Raw genomic sequence first — 12,533 nt, 5'->3', positions numbered from 1 at the left:
TGTATGTAAACTTCTGACTTCAACTGTATATTCATGGTAATGTGCAACATGTGCTGACCATCTCATTTAAATATGTGGTTTTGGGACAGACTTCATTGATTACATACTTGGAGGAAAATCTTCAAAAACAATGCGTTTCGCAACGTTCGGTTTCTAGGGACGAGGAGCACGTCAGAGTGGGAGGCTAATAGACTGATACATAATGAGGCCTGAGGAACCTACAACATTCAAAAATGTTGGAGAACATTCAAGGGACTAAAAGTTGAAATACTTTGGGGTTAAAGGCCTAAACACAATGTTCAGTCTTGAATCTTGTTTACAACGCTTGTGTAAAACAACCACAATGCCAGACGTGAGCGACATGGCTTGCAGGCCCAAACAGGACCGGTTCACAGCTCATGAACAACATCTTTAAGTCATTGAAGTCAGTTCCATGGTGTAACCCACATGGAGACACTAGACAAGTATTACCAGAATCCAGTGGGGGTGAGGGACGGGTGTTTCATAACGTTTAGCTATACACAGAGGTAGAGAAAAGGGAAGGCCATTATCTGAACATTCCAACAACGGGAGAGTTGTGCTTTCCCACCACCGCCAGGGTCGTTAGCCTAAAACTTTCCTTTACTCCCTAGGGTAGAAATAAAATTTAACATTTTACAACAAATGGCAACGTTTTGTTTTACATACTCAACTCTGCAAGACAGCACACACTCAAAAAGGTTAGAAGTTTTTTTTCCACTTTACCATACTTATGAGCTTTGTTGGCAGAGTTTCTGTTTGGATAATTTGGAAATGCAGTTTGTGAAATCTTGGGGGGGGGGGTTTACAGGTGGCAAGTTCTCTTACAGTGCCTGCCATCATAAAGCTATTCTTACGAAATAGCAGCATTATTGAATGTGAGGTTTACCTGCTGTAGAATGGGGAAAAGTTATTTTATAAGCATGTTAACCTACACTGGGGGCAATGCAGTCTACTGCACACAAAGGCTAGGGCAAGTAGATGTTTGAGAATGTATTGAGAAAGGCTGTACTGCACTGCTGACAGAGGGTTATGAGAAATACTAAAACGGCACATTAACCCTGATCTAAGTTAGGGAACCAGGACTGTAGCACCATTCTTCTCCCTCCTCAGAGCTCTACAGCTGACTTCCATCACTACACCCTCCCCTTTCCCAACCCTTACTTCACCGTTTCCTACTTTAGAGTGAGGTACATCACAAATTAGTCCCCCCAGACTCCTCTCGGTCAGCTCCAGTCTCCCTCTCCCCACCCCCCCTCTGTTTATCCAGTCTTCCAGGGTCACATTCCTCCCATACTGACCCTTTATCAAAGACAGAGAGCAAAGGAATGCTGCACATTTCTTTCCTCTGATCACCAGTCTCCTGGTCTTTCCTTCCAGTCTCTCTGCCTCTACTCCCATCACCACATCAGTCGAGGATCGCACACGTTGAAACGGATGTGGATCTCCCATTCGTCAACCAATTGTTCAGCACGCTGTTGATGTCTGAGGACATTTTTGCGAGATTCGACATACATTTTTTTATATTTTAAAAAATTGGTTGCAAAGTGCTCTAAGCAGGCAAACGCTATTGGTGTGTTCGAGCCCTTAAAAACACTCACGATACATCAATATCACCTAGCCCTGGTAATGCACCCACAGGCTGTACAGTATAACAGTTGACTGTGGCAGGGCCTAACTATTTGCAACGTTAGGCAAACATAACCAGCAACCACACCAAGGGGCAGTCTAGTCAGTTCCATGCAGTCCTAACACAGCTAATGCCTGACTGCAATAGTTAACCATTGTTTTCCTGCTTGGCAAAAACAAGCAGTAGGGAGTACAGCCTCAACACACCAACACTCTGGGATTGATTCTTATCAGCGTCAGCTAGGCTAACGTGGGCGTGCAACATGAAGAGAGAAGAAAAAAAACGTGTAGCCTACATGAAAACAAAGTCAAACAAGCAGCTCAAACATATACAGGCCATCTGTTGAGTGGAGGCAGGATGGGGGCCAGAGAGTTGAGCTTGTATTGTCTACCAGCAAGGCATGGATAAGCCAGCAGGATAGGAATATAACAATGATATTGAACAGAAATAACAATGATAAAATGAGACTTCAAAAAGGAGAGCATGCAGCCGTTTTGGACGGCCCTGGGGAGGGAGCAGAGAGGCCTGTGCTGTGTCCTATACACGTCGTCTTGACACAGATTAGTCAGTGACGCATCTCCTTCATCCATCTCCTGAGAGCAGCACAGGGCTACATTTATAACCACATCTATTCTTTTCATAGTCATTCTATGGAAGGTGCTCTACATTGAAAAGTGAAGGCAAACCTGAAGTGTGATGGTCAGCCGTTGTCAATGATGTACAGGCTAGGCAATGTCTATGGCATTACGAGAACACTGGGCAGACCAACGTATTTTATTATGACTCAGAGTCCACAGCCTTCTGTCTGGCCACCAAAGTCCACAGCCTTCTGTCTGGCCACCAAAGTCCACAGCCTTCTGTCTGGCCACCAAAGTCCACAGCCTTCTGTCTGGCCACCAAAGTCCACAGCCTTCTGTCTGGCCACCAAAGTCCACAGCCTTCTGTCTGGCCACCAAAGTCCACAGCCTTCTGTCTGGCCACCAAAGTCCACAGCCTTCTGTCTGGCCACCAAAGTCCACAGCCTTCTGTCTGGCCACCAAAGTCCACAGCCTTCTGTCTGGCCACGTCTTCACTCAACCTGGGACGCCACTAAGCCTGAAGCCAAGTACTGCGCAGCTGCAAGGCCCCCCCATGTCTTGTCACGTTAAACTCTGTTCAGCTGTACAAACAGACTGATCTATTGAAGGTTGGCTACATTGAGATTAGCCATTCTGGTAGTTACTCATGCAGAGTTACAGATTAATGAAGGCGACACGTGGAATACAAGGAAACCAATCCCTCCAACAGTCCCTAAATGTGACCGAACCCATCTGACAATCAATGACTAGCCAACATGTCATTCAAGGCTAAGAAAAAGACTCCGACATCTTGGAAGGGTGGTGCTTAGTCAGAGAAGTGGCCTACGATAGGAGCGGAACCACGGGCTGAATAACAAGGGGGGGGGGGGGGTTTTAGAACCAACTTCAGAGACAAGAATGAAGGCACAAAGGGGGGAAGTAAGGAGTGTCCTTGTCAACTCCTGGCCCTCTCGTTAAAAAGGCACACTAAGGGCTGCTTGCTCATCAGAGCCATCCTTCCCTCCCTCCCTCCTTCCTTTCTCCACTCAATTCATTCCAGCTCAGTGCCTTCCCCTGCTCCTCCTCACACAGAGCTATGCTGAGTAGCTGGAAAAACCAAGGTCTTGATCCTCCATCTCGTCAGTCAGAGACCAAAGGCTACATTTAAAACCTGACCATGTACAATAAGCCTTGTATCCCACCAGCCACATTATAAAGCTGTTAAACAGCTGTGGCCAACTGGCCATGGTATAGGTCTCCATTGACTGGAATATTAATGGAGCCATTAATACATCCTCCTCATATCACATCCTACCCTGTCCGTCCCTACTCTAGTCATCAGATGGTCTCTTGTTGGGTCCAGTCTAGCATGCATGTTAAGCTTCAACGGCCTTTCGCTCCATCTCCTGCCCCCTGACCTTACCTCTTCTAGTCCTCACCACTGTCTGATGCCCTGAGGGAGAGAGTGTGACTGCCAGACGAGGCCAGAGGGCAGGAGAGGTGGAGTGTGTCTAAGTTCATTATGGACTCAGACACCGTCTCCCTGCCTAAAACAGGGGAGGGAGGGGGAGCCGAGGAGAGAGAGAGGGAAGAGGAAATGACAAAGCGGGAAAACTATTTTGCCATTTGTGGAACGTGGTTGTGTGAATTCTTGCAGAGTGCGCCAGGGGACACCGTTGAAACGAGAACTTCTCAGCCCTCTGCAGACTGCAGTAAATTAAGTCCTGGAAACGAACCACACTCCATGACAAACCCTTATCCACTATTTTTCCACATTCCTCACTAAAGATGCACATAAAAAACAAACTCTAAGCAACCGGTTAGTCTTGCAGCACCATTTCCTTTAGAATTATTATATTAACTGTACTGGTTGACAGCCAGTAGGTGTCAGTCTGACACATACGCCTACACACGTATAATGATTTGGGGTCAAAGGGCTTATGAAACGGCTCATATTTCTGTTGTCATTCTGACAGCCATATTGAACAAGCGAAAGCGCATTGATATTAGATAATGTTACATAAGCCTTTTAACTGTTGTGAAAGAATGCTGGAGGGAGTCATACATACCTGCTTCCTCAGTCATTTAAATAAACATGTTTTATGTCCTGAGTAGGGTTTAGAAAGACATCTTTCACCTGACCGTGAACACTGAACATGTCTTCATCTCATTTTTACCCCCACTTAGACTAAACCATCCCCTCCCTTTTGGTCTGCTAACTCCTATCTCTCCTTACCTCTGACTAGAAGTCTTATCTACAGTATAAGAGCACTCCCTTTGAATCACTATGTAGTCTAGGCTACATGAAGACAACAAATGGTGTCTAGCGTTTATGGAGGCTATTCACCAGTCAAACAAAAAGCACTCACGGCCAGTTGAACATGTGCTGTATTGAAACTAGTTGGGTATATGGAACCTGACCTGCATTTGCGTTGACAGAGGAATAAAATATGGAGTGGCAGTCAGAGGGACGTCCCCGTGCAGAGAGCGTTTCAAAGTTCAGTGTGAAACTGTTCGAGTGCTCAAGTTGACTGTGTTGGGCAATAGCCAGTCTGACACACACATGTATACACGCCTACAAAACCAAACACATCAGGTGCGCAGATCACACCCAACATGGAACAAAGTCTCTTTTCTGACATGCAAGGTAGCTTTTCACCACCCACATGGTGTAAAAGACCTCTACCTAACTAGTAATCTGCTTCTCTCCATTAGTTACATTGAATAAAAATATAACCGCAATAAAGTGTTAGTCATATGTTTCATGAGCTGAAATAAACATTTGCAGAAGTGTTCCATACACACAAAAAGCTTCTCAAATTTGGCTACATTCCTCTTAGTGAGCATTTCTCCTTTGGCAAGACAATTCATCTGACAGGTGTGGCATATCAAGAAGCTAGTTAAACGGCATGATCATTACACAGGTGCAGCTTGTGTCGGGGACAATAAAAATACACTATAATGTTTAATTGTCAGACGACACAATGCCACAGATGTGTCAAGTTAAGGGAGTGTGCAATTGGCATGCTGACTCGAGGAATGTCCACCCGAAATGTTGCCAGAGAATGAAACGTTCATTTCTCTGCCATAAGCCGCCTCCAACGTCATTTTAGAGAATTTTTGCAGTATGTCCAACTGACATCCCAACTGCAGACCATGTATGGCATGGTGTAGGTGAGCGGTTTGCTGATGTCAACAGAGCACCCCATGGTGGTGGTGGGGTTATGGTATGGGCAGGCATAAGCTACGAACAATGAACACAATAGATTTTATCAATGGCAATTTGAATGCACAGACACACCGTGACAAGATCCTGAGGCCCCTTGTTGTGCCATTCATCTGCCGCTGTCATCTAATGTTTCAGCATGATAATGCACGGTCCCATGTCGCAAGGATCTGTACACAATTCCTGGAAGCTGAAAAAAAGCACAGTTCTTCCATGGCCTGCATACTTATACATGTCACCCATTGAGCATGTTTGGGATGCTCTGGATTGATGTATATGACAGCATTTTCCAGTTCTGCCAATATCCAGCAACTTCACACAGCCATTGAAGAAGAGCGGGACGACATTCCACAATCAACAGCCTGATCAATCCTATGTGAAGGAGATGTGTCACGCTGCACGAGGCAAATTGTGGTCACACCAGATACTAACTGGTTCTCTGATCCATGCCCCTACCTTTTTTTGAAGGCATCTGTGACCAACCAATGCATATCAGTCTTCCCAGTCATATGAAATCCATAGATTAGGGCCCAATTCATTTATTTCAGTTGACCGATTTCCTTACATGAACTGTAACTCAGCAAAATGTTGGAAATTGTTCCATTGTTGCTTTATTTTTGTTCACTATAAATTAATAAAGGACAACTATCCCCCCACCCAGCATAGGCCTGGCATGTATCATAAACCAAGCAGCAATCAGTGTTTCCACAGTTAAGTCCAGAGGAGTGAGAACAAGCCTTGTTTGTTTGGAACCCCAGACATAGATTAGTCATTTCCTGCTATTGTTGCAGTCAGTGGAACCCTACAGGTGTGTGCTGTGAGAGGGAGGATGGGAAGGGGGCCCCAAATAGGAGGTATGGAGAAATGGAATGGAGTAGGAGGAAGGAAAGAAACAAGTAAGCAAACAGTAGAATAGACCTAGTAGTGGGATTTGCACTAGGCCTTTTTAGCTGATACATTGGGTGTCCCTGCCAAGTCGACCAATCCGATTGACCCAATTCAAATCATATTGTTCAAGCCAGACTGAACAATGGAATGAATTTATTACATATAAATAGATAGCGAGAGTAATGGCAGTAAAATAAATGTTTAAAAGAATGTGACTGGCAAGCCAGCTGCAGTAAAATATGACTCGAGCCTGAATCAGAGAGCACAGATGTATGCACGCACGTAATATCCTGTGTTTGATGTCTGCAATACTAAGAATCCATGATATCCAACCTGTTATTTAAAATAGTGATGGCAAAGAGATGTACTTGAATTTTATTTTAAAAATCCAGTATTTTTCCTTCATAGCTTGTTCTCCATCTTATTAAAAAAAGGGAGCCAATTTGTTTATAGGACACTTCCATTATGTATTTCTCATGCTCTCACTTGTATCTCAGCAGCATACATATGGTGAGCAATGTTTGGAACGGCAAATTCCAATAAAAAAAAAAAAGATGTACATTTTTTTAATATCAGTACCAAATCGTAATACATATACAATTGTGAGAAACGCAATGCATATCGTATCGACACCCAATTATCATGGAAATATTGTGAGGTCCCTGGCAATTCCCAACCCTAGTTAAAGATGGAATCCGTATTAGGGGAAACAGCTCCACTGTCCTCCACAGCACCGTCGTTATCGTTTTATGGATGTAACAGAGGTGAGGTGCGTCGAGCAGTGTAGTTAAAAAAGGTTGCAGTACATATTCTGCTGTTGTATCACACGTGCAATGACGTCTGATGAAGAAACTTGTTTACAGTAACTTTGTTGTAATATCCCAAACTGACATGAGTTTCACCACTAAGGATTCCAGCTTTAAGAGAATGTGACCCATGTTTATATGCTGATCAGTGGCTATGAGTAGGTCTGTATACATTACTCAAGTTATTTTGACTCTCATGTGGATGATTGATCTTTGTGTTCTACTTGCCCCTTTGACTGGAGATGTAGTGTACATTATATGACATGGCTCATAAATAGCAATGAAGCATAAACTGTAGTCCTGTCTAGATTATGACCTTTCATCTGGTCTGCTGTAGCTAGCTGGGATATAGGGCCTAAAATGAATATAAAATTAGGATTATTTACTTGGGGAAATGACCTAATTTTGACGGCATGTTCAAAAATGTAGTGCTCTTTATTTTTTTTTGCTTCCATTGTCTGGATTATCATTTAGCATTTTCCCATGTTACTGTCCCTCATCCCTGAAAGGGCAGCTATAGTCCTGTAAATCTACAGTTAGTTTAGAGGACCTCACCTGACAGAAACCAGGTCAGAAACATCTTGGGACTAACTGATAGCATCAACTCAAGAATCACAGCTACCACTGAACCCTGGATAACTGTGGGACACTTGTGCCACGGTGCCCTTGACCCAAATTGAAACAAAAGCAAGTTAGTTCCTAACAGTAATCTACTTTAGCCAGGATGTCTGCATTCTAGTTGTCCTTCAACACATTAACAGGCATTTGAATTGTCCTGTATGATTTTAAGCAGATTTTTAGGCTAGACTACATACTGACCAAATGTGGTCGACCCACTGTTCATGAACTGGATACAGTCTAGTAAGGACATCATTGAAACAGTCAGTAAAATGTAAGATCACGACAAGTTAGACTAATCAGTTTATATCTAAAAGGTCATTATAACTAATAATAATGGTGAATGCCTTTCCAATGAGTAATGTTGAAATCCAGAGGATTCGTTTCAGATGCTGCCAGGGGTTTGATTCACAGTTCAGTGCAGTGAAAGCACAAACAGGAAATTATGTTATTCTGACAGGAACCAACACCCTGCTTTAGTGAAATAGAAAGACACCAGAGAGACCAAGGATGTATGCAAGAAAGTCATGAACTTGACTTTGCATACTGTTACCTTCAAAAGACAGAAACTCTGTTCTAAGACATAGGCCTGTGTTTCCCTTGAAATAACAAGTTTGAATTAATGGGCATGATATTCAAATGTGGCTATATCTGTAGGGCAGATATTCACTCAGTGCAGTGGGAACAGACTTTTGCACAGGCCTAGACTGAGCCATGTTCCTATATCAGGAGAATTGCCCAAGCTCAATGGAGAACCATGCGTAATTTGTGAGTCCCAGATTGCCTGACATCTCACACTGAATTCTTCCTCTGCTCTATATTTCGCTACAATTCAGCTTGAGACTGCCAAAGTTGAAGTTGTTTGTGGTGAGGTCAAAATTAAGGTCACCAGTGATTGGATCATCTCAAACCAATCAGACTATCAAAGCCAATGAGTTACAAAATGCTGCTTTACCGACTTGTGTTCGTTCTGGTCCAAATCAGAATGGTTAGAATGGGTTTGTGTTCTAACAACCTAACTGGCAGGCGTAAAAGAAACTCCTGAAACTAGATCCCCTACATACTGGTCTTGACGAGAAGATAAAAGACAACTTGGGGTGAGGTTCTCTTCTGTAATGTTCAACCAATCCGATAAATGTGGAGGAGTTAAGATGGAGTCACATTGTTAACATCCAAAAGTGGAAGTGGCATCAGACGCTTTCCATTTGCCCTGAAATCCGGAACATCCCCTTGTTAGGGACTCTGATTTCTAGAATGCTAGCCTCTGCGTTGGGGAGGTACTCCATTCCAGACTCATTGTGGAGAAGAAAAATATATATCAGTGGGCGTGGCATAGCGTTTGGCCGGAGCAACGAGTTTGGGTAGCCAGGCAAAGTCCCTGAGGTCGAAATAATCAGAATCAAAGTACTGCATCAATCTATAATTTCACAAAACAAAACACTGACCAAACCCACATTACTGACAAAGAATTTAGACTGGTGTCATTGCATATGTAATGTCTGGTCGTGTAACAAGGTTCACTAGGCCTACCGAGTAAAGTGAATATAGTCTAATTTAGTTCAAATACTTAAGCCAAGAAAGATAATTTATCATAACTCAGAAAATGTAAAGTAATACTGTACACGACTGGATACATTGTCATTTCACGCATAATGAGTTCATTGGAGTGTAGGCTGAAATACATGAAACAAATTCAATGACGTAGACCTAAAGCATCAATCGAACAGGAAGCGTGGACGTACACAGCGAATCAATTATAGAGTGACGTAATGGTGCGCAACAACACTCCCGGGGTACGTTAGCCTACAAACTTGTTTGCTTGCCCAGCGGCTGATCACACAGCGAAACCTAAACTATACAACATGTTAATCCGCGATGAAATAGACACGTAAAAAGGGTTGTAAACAGGACCGTGCTTATAGTTGATGCGTTCCATTATTTGGAGTTACTTTTCATTCCCTCCCTTTCTACATCTCATTCATGCGAATCACTTCCTGTAGTTAGCAAGTTAGCTTACGTTACTTGCAACATTTTCTCGCCATTGCTTCTTTAGTCGCTGATACCATCTTTCTTTGACACCGTGCCTGTTAAAATGAAACTACTTTCCACCTGAAATTGAATCAACTATGTAAACAAAAGTTAATACAGTTGGATGTTGAAAAGTGAACAATTCATACATCTGGGTTATGAGTTCCCACCCAGTGAGGTGATGAAGTTGCAGTTCCCGTCCTTCCTGATTAGGTACACTTGTTCACCGCTAGACACAAGCATGTGAAGAGCCAAGGCTGAAGGAAATGAGAATGTAGCTAGAATAGATTATTACCTGCTGTTGAGATGCAGAGTCTTTTGGGGTTGGCTAGCTACAACCGGTGGCTGAGTCTGTCTCCGTGTCGCCGCGAAACAAACTCCTTTTCAGTCGACAGCAGCCTCGCAAATAACTCGGATCAAACTATAGTGTTCTCTTCTTCCCTCTCCCTCACTCTTTTTTTCTCTTTCCTCCTCTCTTCCACTAGCTAGTTAAATTCGCTCTTTGCGTTGTCAGTCGGGGTGCGGTCCAGAGGAGGAGGGGCCTATATGTTATGTCTCCGCCCTCCCAGCTTCTCCCAGCCAATGTTATAATAATCCTTACCGTCTGGGCCAATAATGCTATTGAAGGGGCGTTTCCAAGTGGAGAAACTAGTGCCACTGGGCAAAAAAAAATCTTGAACATGAAATAGTTGAGGGGAGGAGAAGGGGGGCACAGATAAGGTGGTGTTTAATGAAGGAGGTATGTGCACTGTAAGGATTTTTATGACCATATAAGTACCAGTCCATTCAGGATGGGCTACATCATCCAGGTTATCCCCGTGTGTCATTAGACTGGGGCTAGACTGTCTGCTTTGAAGCTCACCGACACTGCTTAGAGAGAACCTACCAAGGTTCATGTCAAGGAATCTACCACTACACAAACTGGGCTACAACTGTAGCCTACTGTTTTACTATTTATCCATTTACCTTTATTTTGACAGGTAAGTTAACTGAGAAAACATTTTCAGTTAGTGATAGTATTACCATCACCACACTAATAATAGTGATATTTAGGGACACAAAAACACTATTGTCCGGAGAAACATAGTGATACTAAAATCACACTGAGGCATAATAAATGTAGGTGTATGTGCATATAAAAATACACACCAAATAGACAAACAACAATTCAGATTATTTTTCCACCCTAAGAAAAAAATGTAAATTGCATTCAATTGGTCAATAGCAATCCAAGTGACAGAAACTTGACCTGTGCAAATATAACAGTATAGCTTCCGTCCCTCGCCCCGAACCAGGGACCCTCTGCAAACATCAACAACTGCCTCCCACGAAGCATCGTTACCCATCGCTCCACAAAAGCCCCGGCCCTCGCAGAGCAAGGTGAACAACTACTTCAAGGTTCCCCTCAGAACAGCCTCAATTCGTCAGGGCATGGACTCTACAAGGTGTCAAAATGGTTCCACATGGATACTGGCCCATGTTGACTCCAATGCTTCCCACAGTTGTGTCAAGTTGGTTGGATGTCCTTTGGGTGGTGGACCATTCTTGATAAATACAAGAAACTGTTGAGCGTAAAAAAAAACAGCAGCGTTGCAGTACTTAACTCAAACCGGTGCACCTGGCACCTACTACCATACCATGTTCAAAGGCACTTAAATATTTAGTCTTTCCCATTCACCCTCTGAATGGCGCACACACACAATCCATGTCTTAATTGTCTCAAGGCTTAAAAAGTATTCTTTAACCTGTCTCCTCCCCTTCATCTACACTGATTGAAGTGGATTTGACAAGTGACATCAATAAGGTATCTTAGCTTTCACCTAGATTCACCTTGTCAGTCTGTGTCATATACAGTGCCTTGCGAAAGTATTCGGCCCCCTTGAACTTTGCGACCTTTTGCCACATTTCAGGCTTCAAACATAAAGATATAAAACTGTATTTTTTTGTGAAGAATCAACAACAAGTGGGACACAATCATGAAGTGGAACGACATTTATTGGATATTTCAAACTTTTTTAACAAATCAAAAACTGAAAAATTGGGCGTGCAAAATTATTCAGCCCCTTTACTTTCAGTGCAGCAAACTCTCTCCAGAAGTTCAGTGAGGATCTCTGAATGATCCAATGTTGACCTAAATGACTAATGATGATAAATACAATCCACCTGTGTGTAATCAAGTCTCCGTATAAATGCACCTGCACTGTGATAGTCTCAGAGGTCCGTTAAAAGCGCAGAGAGCATCATGAAGAACAAGGAACACACCAGGCAGGTCCGAGATACTGTTGTGAAGAAGTTTAAAGCTGGATTTGGATACAAAAAGATTTCCCAAGTTTTAAACATCCCAAGGAGCACTGTGCAAGCGATAATATTGAAATGGAAGGAGTATCAGACCACTGCAAATCTACCAAGACCTGGCCGTCCCTCTAAACTTTCAGCTCACACAAGGAGAAGACTGATCAGAGATGCAGCCAAGAGACCCATGATCACTCTGGATGAACTGCAGAGATCTACAGCTGAGGTGGGAGACTCTGTCCATAGGACAACAATCAGTCGTATATTGCACAAATCTGGCCTTTATGGAAGAGTGGCAAGAAGAAAGCCATTTCTTAAAGATATCCATAAAAAGTGTTGTTTAAAGTTTGCCACAAGCCACCTGGGAGACACACCAAACATGTGGAAGAAGGTGCTCTGGTCAGATGAAACCAAAATTGAACTTTTTGGCAACAATGCAAAACGTTATGTTTGGCGTAAAAGCAACACAG

The 12,533-nt window shown here is 43.2% G+C and overlaps 1 protein-coding gene across 2 annotated transcripts in view; it reads right to left on the bottom strand.

Moving 5' to 3' along the window:
• Positions 1-10,329, bottom strand: part of LOC139364894 (myosin-9-like) — a 31,374-nt gene extending 21,045 nt beyond the window's left edge. For both annotated transcript variants that reach the window (XM_071102098.1, XM_071102099.1), the window contains exon 1: positions 10,067-10,329. The gene's annotated coding sequence lies outside the window, so the exon portion shown is untranslated. The remainder of the gene's footprint in view (positions 1-10,066) is intronic.
• Positions 10,330-12,533: the final 2,204 nt, after the last annotated feature.

This window comes from Oncorhynchus clarkii, chromosome 13, assembly GCF_045791955.1.
Source record: "Oncorhynchus clarkii lewisi isolate Uvic-CL-2024 chromosome 13, UVic_Ocla_1.0, whole genome shotgun sequence".
Taxonomy (NCBI): Eukaryota; Metazoa; Chordata; class Actinopteri; order Salmoniformes; family Salmonidae; genus Oncorhynchus; species Oncorhynchus clarkii.
Note: the sequence above shows the minus strand (reverse complement) of the source record. Positions and strands in the feature narration are given on the sequence as shown.